This window comes from Macaca mulatta, chromosome 8 (genome assembly GCF_049350105.2).
Source record: "Macaca mulatta isolate MMU2019108-1 chromosome 8, T2T-MMU8v2.0, whole genome shotgun sequence".
NCBI classification, from domain to species: Eukaryota; Metazoa; Chordata; class Mammalia; order Primates; family Cercopithecidae; genus Macaca; species Macaca mulatta.
This window is the reverse complement of record NC_133413.1, coordinates 145,243,192-145,263,353: the sequence shown is the minus strand read 5'-3', so window position 1 is coordinate 145,263,353 and position 20,162 is coordinate 145,243,192. Positions and strand designations below refer to the sequence as shown.

Here is a 20,162-nt window from a genome sequence, read left to right as displayed (position 1 = left end):
AATGACTCAACAGAGGCTCAGAGAGGCTGAGAAAAGTGTCCAAAGCCTCAGGATTTGTGGCTAAGGTTTGAACCCAGGTCCCCCAGAACCTTTCCACTCCAATGCTCTGGCTCCTCTCTCTGGGCCTCGGTTTCTTTGTCTGTACCACGGGAAGAACATTGCTCCTGTTACAGGATTTGCCAAAGATGATTCAGGTCATGAAAGCATCTGGCAGCTGACACGAGGCTTCACACAGTGCGAATTCAAAAAAGGAATTGTCTCCCATGCTCATGTCAGGCTACTCAGCCACAGCTTAACATGAACAGCTCTGCTTTGGGTTAACTCTTCCTCCGCTGGGCCAGATATTGTGCCCTCCCTGAGAGAATATGGCCCCACACTGACTTCCACATCCCTACTTCTGACACAGTGCTTGGATACGATGGTGCATGATTACTGTTTCTGGGACTGAATTGCATTCATTGGCCTTAGCCTGAATGGTGAAGATGATGAGATTGAAATATTTTCTGGTGAGACTTATAATAAGCAATAAACACTGAGTCTCCTAAAGCCCAGCAGCAAAACAAAAAGATGAAGCTAAAAAGGATCCTGCTCCTCAAAGCAATCAGTGCATTCCAGCACTTGATCTGTTCAGGTAGCCCAGCCACAGTGGAAGACACATTTTCTTTCTTTTAGTTGAGAAAGAGAGCGGCAATTTGGGGGTTGGGTGGAATCAGGAGCCTCTCCGTTTACATGGCTGTTTGGATGGAAAATTTGGATCAAAGCTGCAAGGCCCTTGCAGGCAACCTCCTGAGTGAGTTGAGAGCTTAAGTGATCAAATGACTTCCAGGGGTGGATATCCCCAGTTGGCTGATGATGAAAGCCAAGTGCTTCCTGCAGTCACCCAGCAAAACTGCTGGGAAACAAAAAGTCGTATTCACTATTCTCATGTGTACAACCTCAGCTTCATTCAGGAAGCACTTACAGAGCTGACTCAATACATTCAAGGAACTGAGCTAAGCACTGAAGGGAAACAGGCTACGATAGTACAGCAGAAAGGGTGTGCACTTGGAACCTAGAGTCTGGGTTTAAATTCTAGCCCTGCCACCTCGCCATAGAAAGACCTTAGGTAAGTCACTCCAACCCCAAAGACCTAGTTCCCTCTTTGGCAAAGTGAGTCGGGAAGATTTGGTCAGTCATAGTCAGATATGACATGTCATATGATTCCACTGGGACAGACCATAGACAAATGGTGTCTGCTCTCAACTCTGCTCTGCAGATCAATCATGATCTTGGAGGCAGCAGGTGAAACCAAGCAGGTGTGCTAGTGCTGATTTTATGTATTCTCATTTCATCAAGAGTTGTGTGTGTGATAAAGAAGAACCTCTACCATATAGGATGTTCATTTCCTAATCAGCTTTCTCTGACCATTTGTCAGTTGCCTCCTCTTCATTCAGGTTAACCACACCTGGTTCAGGTTAAATACACCTGTCTTAGGTTAACTAAGGAGGCCCTTTTATTCAGAAATATTTAAGAAAATAAAGAAATCATTGAGAATGACAGAAACCGAGCTAGAATGAAGCATATACAATTTGTAAAACAGCTAAAATACAATATACCACCACATTGGGGATTACGGTTTCAAAATATCAATACACAGAAGTATATTGGCAACATTTTGCAAATAGTGGAGAATGTTCATGGGATTCACTCCAGTGCCTTCTCCCTAGGAATGGAGAAAGCCTCAGCTATGCAGGAAGATGGGAGATTTTTCTGTCCCTCTCCCACCCAGCTGCTTTTCGTCATGCCTCATGCCATCAGCAAGGCAGATTGTTCTCCGAGAGACAGAGTCTTCTCAGAGACAGCATGGCGGTGAGGCAGCTAGGGGTGTTCAAAAGAACATGAGTGGAGAACCCAGACCAGGGTTTAAATCCACATCACATCATCTGAGGTTGTGTGGCTCAACTTAAACCACAGTTATCACATTTATAAAATGGGAATAACTGCACCTAATTCATAGGGTTATAGAGATAATTCTAGGCAACACACTGGTAAAGCGCTCAACACATAGAAGCTCCCAATATTATGATGACAATTCTTATGGTCTCTTAGTGGAAAGTCCTAATATGTTAGTCTATTCAGGATGCTATAACAAAAGTGCCATAGACTGAGTGGCTTAAACAACATTTACTTCCCACAGTTGGGAAGTCTGAGGAATCCAAGTTCGAGGTGCTGGCAGACTTGGTGTCTAGTGAGGGTTTCCTGGTTCATAGATGGCCATCTTCTCCCTGTATTCTCACATGGCAAAAAAAAAAAAAAAAAAAAAAAAAAAAAAAAAAAAAATGAGAGTTCTCTCTGGGGTCCTTTTTCCAAGGGTAATAATCCCATTCAAGAGGGCTTCACCCTCATAACCTAAGCACCTCCCAGAGGCCCCCACCTCCTAATAACATCACATTTGAGGGCAGGATTTCAACATTTGAATTTTGGGGAGACACAAACATTCAGTTCATTGCAAGGGGCAAAGTCTGGTCAGCTTTCCAGAGTCAGAAATAGGATTGTATCATCCCATGGAGAGTTTAAGCCACATATCTTGAAGCTGAAACAAATAAAAATGTTAATTTACTCATTTACACTGAGAAATCACTGTTCTGGTGTATTAGTTTCCAACGGCTGCTGTAACAAAACCACAAATTTAGTGGCTTACAATACCACCAGTGTATGATCTTACAGTTTAGCAGATCAGAAGCCTGGCATGGGTCTCACTGTTGGCAGGAAAATTACTTCTGGGGGCTCTAGGGGAGGATCCTTATTTTTTTCTCCTCCAGCTTCTAGAGGCTGCCTGCACTCCCTGGTTCATGGCCCCTTCCTCCATCTTCAAAGCCAGTAACAGTGAGCTGAATCCTTCTCAGCTCACATCCTTCCAATCTCACTCTTCTTCTGCCTTCCTCTTCCACCTTTAAGGACCCTTGTGATTACCTTAACCTCACCCAGATAATCCAGAATAACCTCCCCAATTTAAAGTCAGCCAATTAGAAACTATAATCCCATTTGCAAACTTAATTTGCCTTTGCCATGTAACACAGTATAGTCACAATTCCCAGGGGTGAAGATGTGGACATCTTTGGTTCCACTTAACACACATGAGAACAAGAATACTTGAGTCCATTTCACCACTCCATGATTTCCCCATAGACAGGATTACCCACAGGCTTGGTGAGCATGCAACTGGAGCCTAGGTGGTGTCAGGCTTACATAGTCAATGGTGTCTACCTCCACCATGGGCATGACTTGACCAATGGACCCAGAAACCAGTATGACTCCCACCTTGATGAAAGCTGGGTGGGGTCCTGGTGATATTTATCATCTGTGACTCCCTTTGCCATCCCTCCAAGTCCGACAAACCACCACTGAAACCACCACTGAAACCACCAGCCAGTGCCAACTTCTGATGGTCCCACTTTGTTTCTCTTTATTTTCTTTCTTTTTTTTTTTTTTTTTTTTTTTTTTGAGACGGAGTCTGGCCACTGTTGCCAGGGCTGGAGTGCAATGGTGCGATCCTCACATTCTCTTTAAAGGTTAATCCTAAGTAAAGTGTTAAGTGGCTGTGTACTAAATGTGTCCCCTGCTCCCTGCCAAAAATTGATATTTTGAAACCGTAATCCCCAGTGTGGTGGTATTTAGAGATGGGGTCTTTGGGCGGTAATTCAGTCATGATGGTGGAGCCCCAGGATGGAATTAGTGCCCTCATAGGAAGAGATAGGAGTTTGCTTCCTCTGTCTGTGCTGTACACCACGTGAGGACACAGCAAGATGACAGCTGTTGGAAAACCACAAAAAGAGCCCCCAACAGAACTCAATCACGCTGACACTCTGATCTAGAACTTCCTAGGCTCCAAAACTGTGAGAAATATTCTCTGTTGTTTAAGCCAGTCAGTCCATGATAATGTGTTATAGCAGCCCTGGCCAGCCAAGACAGGTAGCCTGAGTGTCTTCATGCTAAAATCGCTACATTTTGCACTACTCTTTTCTGATCCATTACGTGTGGAATTTAAAGTTCAACTCTTCATGCGTACATGTATGTTTCCCGATTCTTAGGAAACCTCTAACTATGACCCCTAAGTCCTCACAACATTATTGATTCAATCCTGTGCATACTCGCGGGAGCCTTCTTTGTGTCAAGCACAGTGATACATCAGGGGGTGAATCAGACGTGGCCCCATCCCTCAAAAAGCTCACCCTGCTTTGAGCCACATAGGACTGCACAACACTGATCATACAGGACATCCCATACCAACATCTTCAAGAGGGAAGAGACAACAGAGGGGAGAAACAACTGTAAGATAAGGTGAGCAGGGAAGAGCCACTAATGCCATGACGTGGCCATTTGAACACTAATTGAGTCATTTGACTGTGGAAGGCTTTGTACTGTGACCCATTTCTATAATGTCCAGACTTCGATTGTGGGCAATTTTCCCTTAATTTTGAATACTACCTAAAAGGAAAAGAACAAATGGTTTGTTCTTAGGATCACACAATAGGTAGGAAACCATACACTATACTTTTTCAGTTGCCAAGTTCTTAATTACGTCCTCTATGTTGTGCATAATGATGAGTATCTTGTGTTTTTTTAGAATCACTAGGCAGGTATTATCTTTTATCAGGTACCAACAACAGCTGATGTTTACTGAGTGCTTACTTCTTGCCAGGCACTGTGTCTAGCATTTTACATGTCTCTCATCACTCAATCTTCACAACAATGCTATGAGGTTGTACTGTTATCTTGACTTTGCATATGAGAAACCTGATGCTTACAGAGATTAAGTAAATTTCCCAAGACCACATAGCTGATCAAGGGTACAGTCCAAATTTGAACCCAGGGAGTCCAACATCAGAGGCCCTGAACTTACAGACTTTGCAAACTCCATGCATCACTTACCCTTAAACTTCGGGTCTTACTACAAAAGATAAACTGGAATATTAAAAACAAAAAGAGAGAGAGAGGCATGTCAGCAAGGAGGGCTTCTTGGAGGAAGTAATTTAAAGAACAGTAAGAACAGGCACAGAGGTTCACGCCTGTAATCCCAGCACTTTGAGAGGCCTAGGCAGGTGGATCACCTGAGGTCAGGAGTTCAAGACCAGCCTAGCCAATACAGTGAAATCCCGTCTCTACTAAAAATACAAAAATCAAACAGGTGTGGTGGCACTTGCCTGTAATCCCAGCTACTAAGGAGGCTGAGGCAGGAGAATCGCTTGAACCTGGGAGGTGGAGGTCTCAGTGAGCTGAGATTGTACCATTGTACTACAGCCTAGGCAACAAAGCAAGACTCCGTCTCAAAAAAAAAAAAAAAGTAGGCTTTTTACAGGAGGATTTGCACTGCAAGTAGAAGAGATGGTAATCATAGTCTGCATTTGTTTATTTATTCATTCATTTATTTTATTTTATTTTTGGAGATAGAGTCTCACTCTGTCACCCAGGCTAGAGTGCAGTGGTGCAATCTCGGCTCATTGCAACCTCTGCCTCCTGGGCTCAAGCAATTCTCATGCCTCAGCCTCCCAAGTAGCTGGGACTACAGGTGCGCACCATGATGTCGGCTAATTTTTACATTTTTAGTAGAGATGGGGTTTCACCATGTTGCCCAGACTGGTCTCAAACTCCTGAGCTCAGGCAATCCACCCTCCTTGGCATCCCAAAGTACTAGGATTACAGGTGTGAACCACTGTGCCCAGCCATAGTCTGCTTTTTAAAATCGTGATTAAAATACATATAACATAAAATTTGCCATCTTAGCCATTTTTAAATGTACAGACAATAGATTCACATGGTTGTGCAATCACCACCATCCTTTTCCAGAACTTTTTTCATTTTACAAAACTGAAGCTGTACCCGTTAAACAATAATTCCCTACTCCTCTCCCCTCCAGCCCCTGGCAACCACCATGCTACTTTCTGTTTCTATGAATTTCACTACACTAGATACCTCATAGGAGTGGAATCATACAGTACATGTCTTTTTGTTGCTGGCTTATTTTACTTAATATAAGTCCTCAAGGTTCATTCACATCACAGCATGTGTCAGAACTGTCTTCCTTTTAAAGGATGAATAATATTCCATTGCATGTGTATATGACATTTTGGTTATTTGCTCACCTATTGATGGACACTTAGGCTGCTTCCATCTTTTAGCCGTTGGGAATAATGCTGCTATGAACGTTCATGCACAGACTTTTTTTGAGATCCTGCTTTCAGTTATTTGGGGTATATATCCAGAAGTGGAATTCCTTGATCATACAGTAATTCTATTTTTAATTTTTTAATAACCTCCATATTGTTTTCCACAGCAGTTGCACCATTTTACGGTCTCACCAACTGTGCCCAAGGGTTCTGATTTCTCCACATCCTCTCCAACATTTGTTATTTTCTGTTATTTTTTATGGTAGCCATTCTAATGATTGCAATGTGGTATCTCATTGTAGTTTTGATTTATATTTCCCTAACAATTAGTGATGTTGAGCATCTTTTCAGGGGCTTTTTGGCCATTAGCAATCATAATATTGACGTCCTCACCAATGTCTACAGTGAAAATACTGATTAGACACAAGCCCTCATTCAGGGCTGCTTTGAGGGTTAAATGAGAAAGCAAGCATGAAAAAACTAATATGATACCTGGCAAGAAATGGTAGGCAACAAATGGTAACACTGTATTCGTTATCTGTTGACAGCACAATGCTACATAAAAATGACCTAAACTCAGCAACTTAAAAACAACCATCTATTACTGTTCACAAACTTATGAGGTAGGTGATGATTCTAGTCGTGACTGGGCTTTCTCACAGTCTACAGTCAGCTGCAGGTTGGATAGCCAGCTCTGATTTTGGTCAGACTCTTTCTCACTTTTGGAGTTTGACTGGCTCTAAGCTGTTCTAAGTTTCAGCTGGAATGGCTCAGCTCTCCTTTACATGTCTCTCACTTTCTCTCACAGTAGATTAGCCCAGGCATGGCCACAGGGCAATGGTAGGGGCCCAGCAGAAATCTGCGAGCACATTTCTGCTAATGTTAAGTTTGCACATTCCAGTGGCTAAAATAAGAGTGGTAGGAAGGATTCTAAGATGAGCCCCCAATGAGTCACACCCATGTATAATCTACTCATGGATACAGGTGGGACCTATGACTTGCTTCTGGCCAGTAGAATGCAAGGGGCCTTCAAAAAGTTTATGGACAAGACATATTTTTTAAAAACTATGCATGGATTTCAAAATTTTTTGCACCAAAATAAAACCATACTACCTTGTTATAACATGTGAGCAGGATTTAATTTGAGGCACTAAGAAGGATAAAATATTGGTTTGAAAATAGCCCCTATCAGAGCAACACGAATTCTACTAAAATTGAAGCAGGAACAAACATCAAATGTACAGTGAAGCTTGGATGAAAGAATGATGAAATCATTGATGTTTTATGAAAAGTTTAGGGGACAATGCCCCTACGAAATCAGCAAATTAAAAATGGATAACTTGTTTTAAGAAGGGACGAGAAGATGTTGAAGATGAAAGACCACAGTGGCAGACCATCCACATCAATTCGTGAGGAATAAATTAATCTTGTTCATACCGTAATTGAAGAGAACCAACAATTAACACCAGAAACAATGGCCAACACCATAGACATCTCAGTTGGTTCAGCTTACACAATTTTGACTGAAAAATTAAAGTTGAACAAACTTTCCATTCAATAGGTGCTAAAACTGTTGCACCCAGATCAACTGCACACAAGAGGAAAGCTTTCAATGGAAATTTTAAACATCTGGGATCAGGATGCTAAAACTGGCTGGATAAAGTGGCTACACCTGTCATCCCAGCACTCTGGGAGGCCAAGGCAGGAGTATCAGTTGAGACCAGGAGTTTGAGACAAGCCTAAGTAACATAGTAAGACCTTGTCTCTATAAAAAATAAACAAAATTAGCCAGATGTGGTGGTGCATAACTGTAGTCCAGCTACTCAGGAGGCTGAGGTGGGAGTATGGTTTGAGCCTCAGAGTTTGTGGCTGCAGTGAGCCAAGATCATATCACTGCACTCCAGCCTGGGTGACAGAGCAAGACCCTGTTTCAGCGGTGGGGCGGGGGGAGGGGGGGGAAGACCCTAAAGCATTTCTTTAAAGAATTTTAACAGGAAATGAAACGTGGTTTTACCAGTATAATCCTGAAGACAAAATACAATCAAAGCCTTGGCTACCAAAAGATGAAAGTTTACAGTCAAAGCAAAAGTGGAGGGGTCAAGACTAAGGGTCGTAGCAACAGTTTTGGGGGATGCTCAAGGAATTTTATGTGACTTTCTGGAGGACCAAGGGGCAAGAACATGTGCTTATTCTGAGAGCGTTTTGAGAAAGTTAGCCAAAGCTTTAGCAGAAAAATGCCTGGGGATGCTTTACCAGAGTCTTTCAACACTGCTGCTTCTCATTCTTCTCATCAACCAAGGAAAATTTGGCAAGAGTTTTGATGGGAAATCATTAGGCATTCACCTTACACTCCTGATTGGACTTCTGCTGACTTCTTTTTGTTTCCTAATCTTAAAAAAAAATTTAAATGGCACCAATTTTTCTTCAGTTAATAATGTTAAAAGACTGCATTGATATGGTTAAATTCCCAAGACCCTCAGTTCTTTAGGGATGAACTAAATGACTTTTTTTGTTTTGTTTGTTTGTTTGTTTTGAAATGGAATCTTGCTCTGTCACCCAGGCTGGAGTGCAGTGGCGTGATCTCGGCTCACTGCAACCTCCGCCTCCCAGGTTCACGCCATTCTCCTGCCTCAGCCTCCTGAGCAACTGGGACTTACAGGCGCCCGCCACCACACCTGGCTAATTTTTTGTATTTTTAGTAGAGACTGGGTTTCACCATGTTAGCCAGGATGGTCTCAATCTCCTGATCTCATGATCCGCCCGCCTCGGCCTCCCAAAGTGCTGAGATTATAGGTGTAAGCTACCATGCCCAGCCGTGACTTTTATAATTGCTTACAAAGGTGTCTTGAACTTGATGGAACTTGTGTTGGGAAATAAAGTTTATATTTTTAAATTTGTATCTTTTAATTCCATTTTTCTGTGAACTTTTGGAAGTCCTCTCCTATGGTATATATAGGTGTTGGAATATTCATTGTCATGATTTCATTATGTCCTGTAAGACTCCATCATAGCGAACGTGAATAAGAGTTTCTCCTACTGGCCTTGAAGAAGTGAGCTGTCACAGTGTAAGAGGGCCGTGTGGCAAGGAAGAGCCAATGACATCTAGGAGCCGAGAGTCGTCCCCAGCTACCAGCCAACAAGAAAAGGAGGACCTTAGTGCTGTGGCCACAAGGAACTAACTTGTGTCAACAAATGATGTGACCATGGAAGAGGAACCTGAGCTGCAGAAAGGAGACAGCACAGCTGATTCCTTGATTGCAGCCTCGTGAGACCCTAGAAAAAGGGCCCCTTTAACCCTGCTTGGATTCCTGACCCACAGAAACTGTGGGAAATAAGAAAGATACATTGTTTTAGGCTGGTAAGATTGTAGTAATGTGTTACACAACATAGACATCTAATACAGCAGTTGACATTGTTAATCCCAGAGTCAGCATGGGAGAGCATTACCAAAAAGTAGAATAAAAAGAGGCATGAATAATCGGGGCTATTAATGCAATCAATCCATCATACTCTCTAAGCGCTGGGGGTGGTGGCATCCCCTTGTTAAAGTAGCCCTGTACCATCTTGTTTATATGCTCTACAGACTTGCCTTTGCTGTTTTCTTTCTTATTTTCCAGCACTCATAAATAACCTGACTATGACAGCTGCAGACTCAAAAAAGGAGTGATCTTAGAAACAGAGTCAGTATACAGCATAGGAGCAAGAACTCTGGAGCCAGATATTATGGGTTCAATTCCCAGCTCTCACACTTGTCAGCTGTGTAACTCTGGACAAGTTCGTTATTCTCCCTGTGCCTTAATGGTATAAATGAAAAAAATATTACAATACTATCCACTCTCAGCATTTTTGTGGAAATTACATAAGTTAATTTAATATATGTAAAGCACTGAGAACAGTGCATGGCACATTGTAAATACTACATTTGCCACATTATTCTAATTATTTTCAAATGATTAGCCAATATAACAATTACAGTCACTCCAACAGAATATTCAAGGAGAAACCCAATTCCTTGATACCACAGATAACACACATATTCTTTATGCACTCAAAATACAAGATATATAGAAAAATACACAACTAAATTATGTGTCCCTAAAACATATAACCAATAAAATGTCTTATAGAGATGAACAAAAAATAAACAAGAACCTACACCATTTCCACAGTAAAATTTTTTTAGTACTGCAAGCCTCATAGAATAATCCTATTTTATTGGGATTTTGGAATTTATCATGAAGACTTACTAACAAATTCTAGTTCTTGCCCTTTCATTTCCAAGGAATACATCATTTAAAGCATAGTCTTTAAAATGCTTGTAATAGAGCACACAATCGCCTCATTTTTGTAAGTCAAGGTGGGAGTTCTGCATTTTTATCCCGGAATTAGGACAAGCAGTCAAGCTTTGGAAGGACAGGCAGTGCTCTTGGAGTCAAAGAAACTGTAGTCCTTCAGGCTCCACCACTTGCAACTTGAGGAAACTTCTAAACCTGGCCAAAGCTGCCTGAGCCTCAGTTTCCCTGATAATATTAACACACCCTGCTTCATGAGATAAGAATAAAGACCAGAAGAGGCAAAAGGATGCAAATGGGGCTTTTAAAACCGTATTTGAAAGAAAGAAACAGCGTGTCTAGTTAGGGCCCTATCAAGAGACAGAAACTCTACCAGTTATTTTAACAGAGAGACCTTGATACAAAGAATCGTTAACCAAGTACTGGGTAGAAAAAAAAGTTGGGGGAGCACTAAGGAATACAAGAGCAGCAACTGTCAAAGCAGCTCCCAACCCAAGGGTTAAGAAACAGAAGAAAAGATCGGGATTGTTAGAATGTAGAATCTCTGAGGAGGGAGGCCCTCTGGAGCTTGAATGCAAATGTCTAAAGAAAGTGCTCCAGTTGGTAGGTACTGGGGGTGCAAGGAGGCTGATCCCAGGAGTGTGGAACACCTGCCACCTGAAACCAAGGGGATTCCCGGAGTCTACTATTGTTGCTGGGGTCATTCTTGGACAGAGGATACAGAGATGCCCAAAGCTTTCTTCCTCTCTCATACCCCCATCCAAGAACCTAAACTCAGAGCCAGTGGACAGGATAGAAATGTGGTTTGCAGAGTCCCAGCCCCAGCATCATAAATCAGAGTAGCAAAGGGTGGGTTTGGAGCTGAGAGTCAGTAACTCAATGTCCAACACAAAAAGATAAAGTATTAAACCTGTAGCCAGAGCCAGGTGTGGTGGTGTGCTACTTGGGAGACTGAGGTAGGAGGATCACTTAACACAATAACCTCATTTTTGCAAGTCAAGGTGGGAATCCTTCATTTTTCCCTTGTAATTAGGACAAGCAGTCAGGCTTTGGAAGGACAGGCAGTGCCCTTGGAGTCAAAGAACCTGAAGTCATTCAGGCTCCACCACTTGCAACTTGAGGAAACTTTGAAACATGGCCAAAGAGCCCAGGAGATCAGGGATACAATGCACTGTGAGTGCACCTGTGAATAGCCACTGCACTCCTGCCTGGGCAACATGGTGAGAATCTACCCCTAAAAAGATTTAAACACGCAGTCAGCAATCTCCTGGTTACAGTGGCAAGCCCCTGCTCTATGGGCCACAATTTCATCTGTAAAATTGGAACGCTGGACTTAGGCACTAGACGAGTAATCTCTAACACTGGAGCTTCTGAGAGTGTGACCCTTACAAGAACTTCAACAGGCTTCCAGGTTCCCCCTGTGGAAGGAAGCCTTTCCCAGGTTTATTTTTCTTTAAAAGAGAAAGAGAATGAGAAAAAGAAATGCACACAAATGGGTTTCCTGGAGACTGAGCTTGGATTGGAAGAGTCCACAGGTTCCTTGGATCTCAGGAACCAAAGACAGATCCCATGATTTCCAAGTGTGGGGATCACAGGAAGGGGTCTGGCCAGCCTGGGGATAATCTCTGAGTCTTGTGTGGACCTGCCAGACTTTCTCAGGGGCTGACCTCTGAAGTCCTCACCTGGACCACTGGTGCCCACCTGTTGTGCTCGTCCACGCTAGCTTCTGACTCTGCCCCCAACAAAATCCAGCCACGTGGATCTCCTGCTTCTTCCTCACACTCACGGAGCTCCCACCCACCTCAGCGCTTTTGCAAACCTTCTTCTTTCTGTCTGGAATGCCCTGTGTCAGATCTTTGCAAGCCTCTCTTGTAATTTAGGTCTCAGTTCAAATCACCCTTTCTCAGAGACACCCCCACCCCTGCCTTCCACCTCTCTCCTACTCTGACATTTGACCTTGCTTCCTCTCCTTCATAGTAAATATCACCATTTTACATTTATGTAGTTGTTCACTTGTTCATCTTCTATTTTTCCAAGGTAGGATTAAGACATTGAGAGTGAGCCAGGCATGGTGGCTCATGCCTTTAATCCCAGCACTTTGGGAGACTGAGGCAGGCAGATCACCTGAGGTCAGGAGTTCAAGACCAGCCTGACCAACATGGAGAAATTCCGTCTCTATTAAAAGACAAAATTAGCCAAGTTTAATGGTAGGCCCCTGTAATCCCAGCTACTCAGGAGGCTGAGGCAGGAGAATTGCTTGAATCTGAGAGGCAGAAGTTGTGGTGAGCCGAGATTGTTCCATTGCACTCCAGCCTGGGCAACAAGGGTGAAACTCTGTCTCAAAAAAAAATAGAAATAAAAATTTAAAAATTAAAAAAAAAAGACACTGAGAGTGGCAACCTTATCTGTCTTGTTCACAATTCACCGTGTATCTTGTTCACCACATCCAGTACTATGCCTGACCCATGATAGGAGCTCAAGAAATATTTACAGAAGGAATGGATGAATAAGTAACATACTTTCAACTGCTTGAAGGTGGGCTCTGAGACCTAACTTTCGAATTCCTGAGAGTACGTAGCAAGGCACTGAGTACACACATGGCACTTAATAAATTCCTGATTGAAGCATTCCATCGAGCAGCTGTCTCTGTGCCTCTGGAACAATGTCGCTGCCTTCACAACTTCAGACCAGCCACTCGCTTTGGGAATGTGGGAGGAACAATGAGACCTAATCTCCAGGTTAGGGAAGACACCTAACCTGCAGTTCAGTGGTTCTCACACACGAGTTCACATAGAATCACCTGAAGGGTTGGTTCAAACAGAAAGTTGCTGAGTCCCACCCTTACGGTTTCTGATTCAGTAGGTCTGGGGTGGGACTCGAGAATTTGCGTTGTAAACAAGTCCCCAGGGATGCTGATGCTGCTAGTCCAGGGACCACACTTGGAGAATCACTGTTTTACAGCTCACCAGGTAATTACAGGGGCAGCCAGAGTTGAGAAACACTGCTGCAATTTGCACCTCACAAAATTGTTGTAAAGATCAAATGTAATTATTTATTAGGCAAAGTGTGTAGCGCCATGCCTGGTACCCAGTTAGTGCCAAATGGTGTTCCCTGCACCTTAACTCTTACCTGGAAAGCCAAACAGCCTCCCAGCCATCTCTTTGCCTCTACTTTCTTTTTTCTTTTCCTTTCTTTTTCTTTTCTTGAGACAGAGTCTCACTCTGTCCCCTAAGCTGGAGTGCAGTGTTGTGATCTTGGCTCACTGCAACCTCCACTTGCCAGATTCGAGCGATTCTCATGTCTCAGCCTCCCGAGTAGCTGGGATTACAGGCGTGTGCCACCATGCCCAGCTAATTTTTGTATTTTTAGTAGAGACAGGGTTTTGCCATGTTGGCCAGGCTGGTCTCAAACTCCTGGACTCAAGTGATCTGCCCACCTTGGCCTCTCAAAGTGCTGGGAATTATAGGCATGAGCCACCGTGCCTGCTGCCTCTACTTTCCTCTGTGCAATCAGTTCCCTCACAGCACCTCCAGAGACATAGTCCTTAAATGCAAACCTGACATAACTGCTCTCTTTAAGACACTGCAATGCTTCCCTAATGCCTATAGATTGAATCCAAATGGAATCCATGAAATAGAAGGCTTTTCACAATTTTCACCCACCCATTTATTCTCCTTCTCAATAACCCTTCCCCAGCCAACCCTAATTTGTTGGGAAAACCCTGTTGTGGTATTATCTATCAGGTATTCAGACTGGTATAGGGGGAAGGAATGGAAGCTGTGTGGTTAGGTGGCTGTAATTCACATTCCGGCTCTGCCCCTTCTTGCTGTGTGACCTGGAGCAGGTTAGTTCACCTCTCTGTCCTCAGTGTCTTCAGTCATGAAAGAAGGAGAAGAGCAATCCTTTGCTGGTGGGTTAAGTGAAATAATCTATGAAAAGCACTTAGCACAGGACCCAGCATGCACTAAGTATTCAGTAAAATGTTACTACCAGAGAGTGCTAGAAATGGAAAAGATAAAAATGACCCCTGATGCTATCAGCAAAGTACAGGAGAAGACTAGAGGTGGAGAAGAAAGGGTGGACAGATCCATGCCTCAGAGTGGATTAGGGGCCTTCATCTTCCTTCTCTTGGCTGTTACATACACCCCATCCCAGGACAGAGTATCTTCGCATACTTTTCCTCTTAGATCTCTCTTCTACTCTAGACTATGATCTCCTTGTGGCCAGGGACTATGTCTTACTCACCCCAAGGAAGGAAATGTCAAAGAGCTCTCCCGTATGACAGAGACCACACTTGTTCTTTAGCTCCAGGGAATGAAAACAAACAAGATGGTTGCCGTGGTCAGTGGGGAAGGGGCACCTAGGAAGAGTCATCCCCAGCAAGCCTGCTCTCCTTTCCCACAACTTGAGTGGTCCTCTCCTTATTGGCCATGCCTCCACAAGCCCCCTGAAGATGAGTGCCCAGTGTGGAACCTGAGAAAGTCTTGCCTATACCCTCAGCCAGAATTTTCCCTACTCCCTTCCCCTCTCAACCTCTGCATCACATTTCTTTTTTTTAATTTGAGATAGAGTCTTGCTCTGCTGCTCAGGCTGGAGTGCATTAGCACAATTATGGCTCACTGCAGCCTTGACCTCGAGGGCACACACAATCCTCCTTCCTCAGCCTCCCAAGTAGCTGGGACCACAGGTGCATGCCACTGAGCCTGGCTAATTTTTGTATTTTTTGTTGAGATGGGGACTCACTGTGTTGCCCAGGCTGGTTTTAGACTCCTGGGCTCAAGCAATCCTCCCACCTTGGCCTCCCAAAGTGCTGGGATGATAGGTGTGAGCACCATGCCTGGCCTGCATTTCTTATTTACACATCTCCCTTCCTAGAGTTTAGGCTCTCTCTATGAAGTGCTATTAGGATAATGTTATCCATCTCATAACTAGACATAAACAGAAATAAAACAAAAAGCAGTACAAGAAAACACAAGGAGTTTTGGTACATAATTCAATACAAAGACAAGCTTGCAAACTGCTAAAGCCGTCAACAGGAGCAAGGGCTGTTGTGGAGGGAGTGAGCCCCTGCACTGGGGGTCTGCAAGTAGGAGCTGCAACCACCTATTCAGAAAGCTCTGCAGTGTTTCCTGCAGTCAAAGTCAGGTGTGAAGTTGGACTAAGCACTGGATGTCTTCTCTGGGCTCTTCCCAGTAAAATATCCTGAGTACCAGGGTGAAGAGTTCCCTCTCTGAATTGCCAGTTCTTTTGTCCACACAGAAAGGGGTAGAGAAACCTGGGAAGCAGCCATCCCAAGTCAAAGGATCCCCAGCCTGGTCTGCTCCACTGTCCCTGGACACTGCATGCTGGTGGGCTCCTTGGGTCTGGTTGACTCTCACTCAGGACACACTCCTAGGCCGGCTCCATAGAAACGCCAGGTATGTAATCTCTTAACTGGAAACTTGGCAGAGAATAAGAACAATTCATTGGCTCCACTGCCTACGCCTACAGGTAAGCAGGCAGGGGAGAAAAGGGTATCTGGCCAGAGCAAGGAATGCCAATTTCCACTTGGCAAAGGGGACAGATATTTCAGAGAGGAGCATGGGGCAATTCTAACCAGCTATCACAAAAGCCAGGCATTGTTCTAACCCTTTGCCTCCATGTGAACCCTCTTGTCTAGCCAGGCCAGTCTGACCTGTCCCCTGAACATGCCGTGCTGACCTCTGCCTCCGCCCATGCACACACTGTTCCCTCACCTGCAGTGCTAACAACCCACCCACATCCTACCCATCCTCTAAGCCCCAGCAAGAGCCCAGCTCCTTTCTGAAACCACCCAGACCTATTAGACCACAGGGGTCTCCACAACTCCAAGACTACCTACTGGCTATGGTAATAAGAACCACCACAGCTGTCACTTGTTAAGCTCTTAGTGTGTGACAGACGACAACGTGGTGGACACTTTACACACATTGTGCCCATTCTCAAAACCAACATGCAAGGAAAGGAGTATCAATGTCCCACTGTAGAGACTGCACTGTTTGCTAAGCTAGTATATGGCAAAGCCAGGGCTTCCTGGCCCCAAATCCCATATTCTTTCTATGCCAAAATCAAATGTAATGTTTTTCTCTTATAGGCTCCCTTTGCCCATGGGAAAGAGCACAGGCTTCTTGAGTCCTAGGATTACGTCTTCTTGTCATCTACTGTCCCAAAAACTGCTTAAAGTCAGGTATGGGTGAAACTTCACCTATAAAATTTCCCTTGCACCTGATCTATTTCAAATGAGATTTCTTGCCACCAAAAGAGTCGTAGAAAATACAATTTGGAGGTTTACTTCTTACTGTACAGCCATAGATTCTTGAGCAAGAGTGAGCCTCAAAAGATCAACTAGAGGGGGTAATAAGGCTACACGGCCTGGGCACTCTCATATGAAGGAATGGCTGTGGCTGTGCAAATGTCCAGCCCAGGCATTCGAAGGACTTAGAGAAATAAATGAAATTTTCTCAAACTCTTTTGGGAAAGGTATAGAGATATATATTTAGAAGGCATGTTATGCAAGAACTCTCAGGGCAGCTGGACCATGAGAAAACATCATTTTAGTGCTGTTCAGACTGCAAGTCATGCAATTAGCCAGACAGTGTTGTTCCTTTCACTGCTCCGTCCCACTCTGTGCCAGCCCCACCCTGTGATTGCTCCATACCAAGCCTGTCCAGCATTTTAATTAAGAATCTTTGAATGTTTTGCCTCTGTGATGCACATAAACTTCCTAGGATTATGCCTGACATGTATTGGGGCCCAGTTGGAGGAACATACTGGTATTCATGTAAAGAGACCTAGAGACCTTGAAGAGCATCTAGAACAAGGTCTAGAAACTCCAAGGTCTCCAGGGCCTGGTGGGGTTACATAGAAGAGTGAAAAACCACCATACAAGTTCAGTGATGACTGGCAGCTAACTGCAACCTCAGCCTCAGGGAGACCACATAGAGCCATGGGAGCCTCGTGGTGGACAGCACAAGGACTTTCCCCAGCTAAGGACACAGTGGCTCCTCTGTCTGCGTGGTGGCTACCAGATAAAGCCAGGCCTAGAGTTGTTGGCCTGACTTCAGGGAAATTTTCAGGGAAATCATAAATCCTCATTTTTTGTGTGTGAAATCTGCCAATTGTTTTATATAATTTTTTTGTTTTGTTTTGTTTTTTGGAGACAGGGTCTGGCTGTCACCCAGGCTGGAGTACAGTGGCAAGATCTCAGCTCACTGCAACATCTGCCTCCCAGGCTGTAATTATCCTTTCACCTCAGCCTCCCAAGTAGCTGGGACTACACGTGTGTACTACCACGGCCAGCTAATTTGTGTATTTTTTGTAGAGACCATTTTGCCCAGGCTAGTCTCGAACTTGTGAACTCAACTGATTCACCCACCTCAGCCTCCCAAAGTGCTGGGATTACAGGCATGAGCCACCACGCCTGGCCAAAATCCGCCAATGTTTTAATATTGGCGATTATTTAAACCGTTTTGTAAATGTTTCCTGGGTCAAACATACCTGATTGTCGGTCAGATCCTGCCTGAAGATGGCCAGTTCGTGACCCTTCCATAGACGCAGCACCTGAGTCCAGAGAGGTGAGACAATCTGCCAGGCCCACAGCGCATGATCACCAGAGACAGCACAAGGACCGGAGCTCCCGCTGCCAGGCCAAGCCACTTTCCACTCCAGCCCTCGCTCTGCAGCGTCTCAGCAGGCGCAGAGCCCCCACCAGGGTTGCTCCACTGAGATACACCTGCAGGGTCACTGGAAGTCCACACCTCTGCCAAAGTCCCTGAATGTCACCTCTCTAGTCCACAACTCTTTGCTTCCCAATTGCTTCTTGGAATCACACCTAATCTTCTGGGCTGAGCATAGCCTTCTTTGCCTTCCACCATGCTTCCTCCAAGGTCATTCTGGGAGCTTTAGAATTTGACTCATTAATTTGCCAACAGGTCAGGAGCAGCCACTCTCTGCCAGGAACTGCACTCAGCCCCGAAGACACAGAGTGAATCAGACCCAGGCTCTGCTTTGCACAGCTGTGATAGTTAATTGTTATGTGTCAATTTGGCTAGACCATGGCACCCAGATGTTTGGTCAAATATTGGTTTAGGTGTCACTATGAGAGTATTCTTTAGATAAGATTAACATTCTAATCAATAGACTTTGACGAAAGTAGTTTATCCTTTACAATTTGGGTGGGTCTCATCCAATCAGTTGACAGGCTTAAGAGAAAAAGACTGAGGTCCCTGAGGAAGAGAAAATTCTGCCTCTACACTGTCTTTGGACTCTAGCAACAAAATCATCTCTTCCCTAAGTCTCCATCCTGCTGGTCTGTCCTGCAGATTTCAGACTTGCCAGCCCCAAGAATTGCATGAGCTAATTCCTGAATATAAATCTGCACACACACATTCTATTGGTTCTGTTCCTCTGGAGAATCCTGACAAGTAATAATATAGAAGCTCATAGTCTAGTTAGCTTCTTTTTACCACTTCTTTTCATCATGTTAAATCGTGTTGGATATGAAGGACAGGAAAATGAAGCAAAGGGTGATTCTTTCCCCCCAGACTTGTAAGTAAGATTTTGTGTATCTGTGCTATGTTGATTTTTCTTAGAAAAGTGTCAAAGCATTTTGAAACTCCACAAAATTCAAGGAATACAAAATTTCCTAGTCTTGAACAGCCCTTCTAGCTCTGGTATTCTGTAATTCTGTGGGACATAAAGTGTTTCTGTAGTTTGTTTTGCTCCTCTTGGCCAAAGACCTAGAAAGTTTCGGTGTTCATTCCAAATAAAACCATTGAGGAAAAACAGAATGAGCCCCAAATCCAGAATGTGACATTCGTGGGTCTAAATTCTATCTTGGCCATTTGCTAGCTCAATGATCCAGGGCATGTCACCTCTTTGAGCCTCAATTTTCTCATCTGTAGAATGGAAATACTACTACTCCACAGTTGCTGTGAACCTTAAATGAGATGGCAAATGTGACTTTGACCAGCACAGGGTCTGACAAACAAAGGTACCAGTAAATTTTAATTCACTCATTTATGCGTACAGATACCTGCAAGTCTTGGGGAACTACCATTCTCAGCTTGCCCGACTTCAGCACAAGCCCTTCAGGCTCAAGCTGCTGTCCTCTCAGTCATAGACACCCTTGCACCCTGATTGGATTTGATCCCAAAACCCAGAAAAAGACACCATCCCTATGCTCTTTTAAATATAAAACAAATACTTTCTTCTTGTAGAGGCAGCCTCACTTTTCTTGTCTGTCAATTGGAGATAATCACACCTCCCCTAAAGAATTGTCACAATGCCAGGATGCAAGGTTCTTACAAATGCCTGTGTCTGTCCTTCCTCAGATGCAGAAGGCAGAGAGAGTGGCAGCTTGGAGCCTGATACATAGAGAGACTGGCCTTTGGGTTGTGCCTGACAGCTTTCTGGTCCCCAGGCCCTGGTTTGTCCCCGTATAAGACAAGGTTGATAAAACTAGGCACCTCAGTAGCTGAGCTCAGTGGCTCATGACTGTAACCCCAGTAATCTAGGAGGTTAAAGCAGAAGGACTGCTTGAGCCCAGGAGTTTGAGATTAGCCTGGGCAACATAGAAAGACCCTGTCTCTAAAAAGAAAATTTTAATACAAAATACATTAGCTGAATGTGGTGTTGCATATCTGAAGTCCCAGGTACTTGAGAGACTAAGGCAGGAGGATCCATTGAGCCCAGGAGTTACAGGCTC

The 20,162-nt window shown here is 44.1% G+C and overlaps 1 long non-coding RNA gene across 1 annotated transcript in view; it reads right to left on the bottom strand.

The window, feature by feature from the left end:
- Positions 1 to 1,549: 1,549 nt before the first annotated feature.
- Positions 1,550 to 20,162, bottom strand: part of LOC106999948 (uncharacterized) — a 32,248-nt gene continuing 13,635 nt past the window's right edge. Inside the window, exons 2-3 of the long non-coding RNA XR_001446870.3 lie at positions 2,168 to 2,264; positions 1,550 to 1,857 (exon numbers count right to left, since the gene is read on the bottom strand). This is a non-coding gene — a long non-coding RNA (uncharacterized LOC106999948). The remainder of the gene's footprint in view (positions 1,858 to 2,167; positions 2,265 to 20,162) is intronic.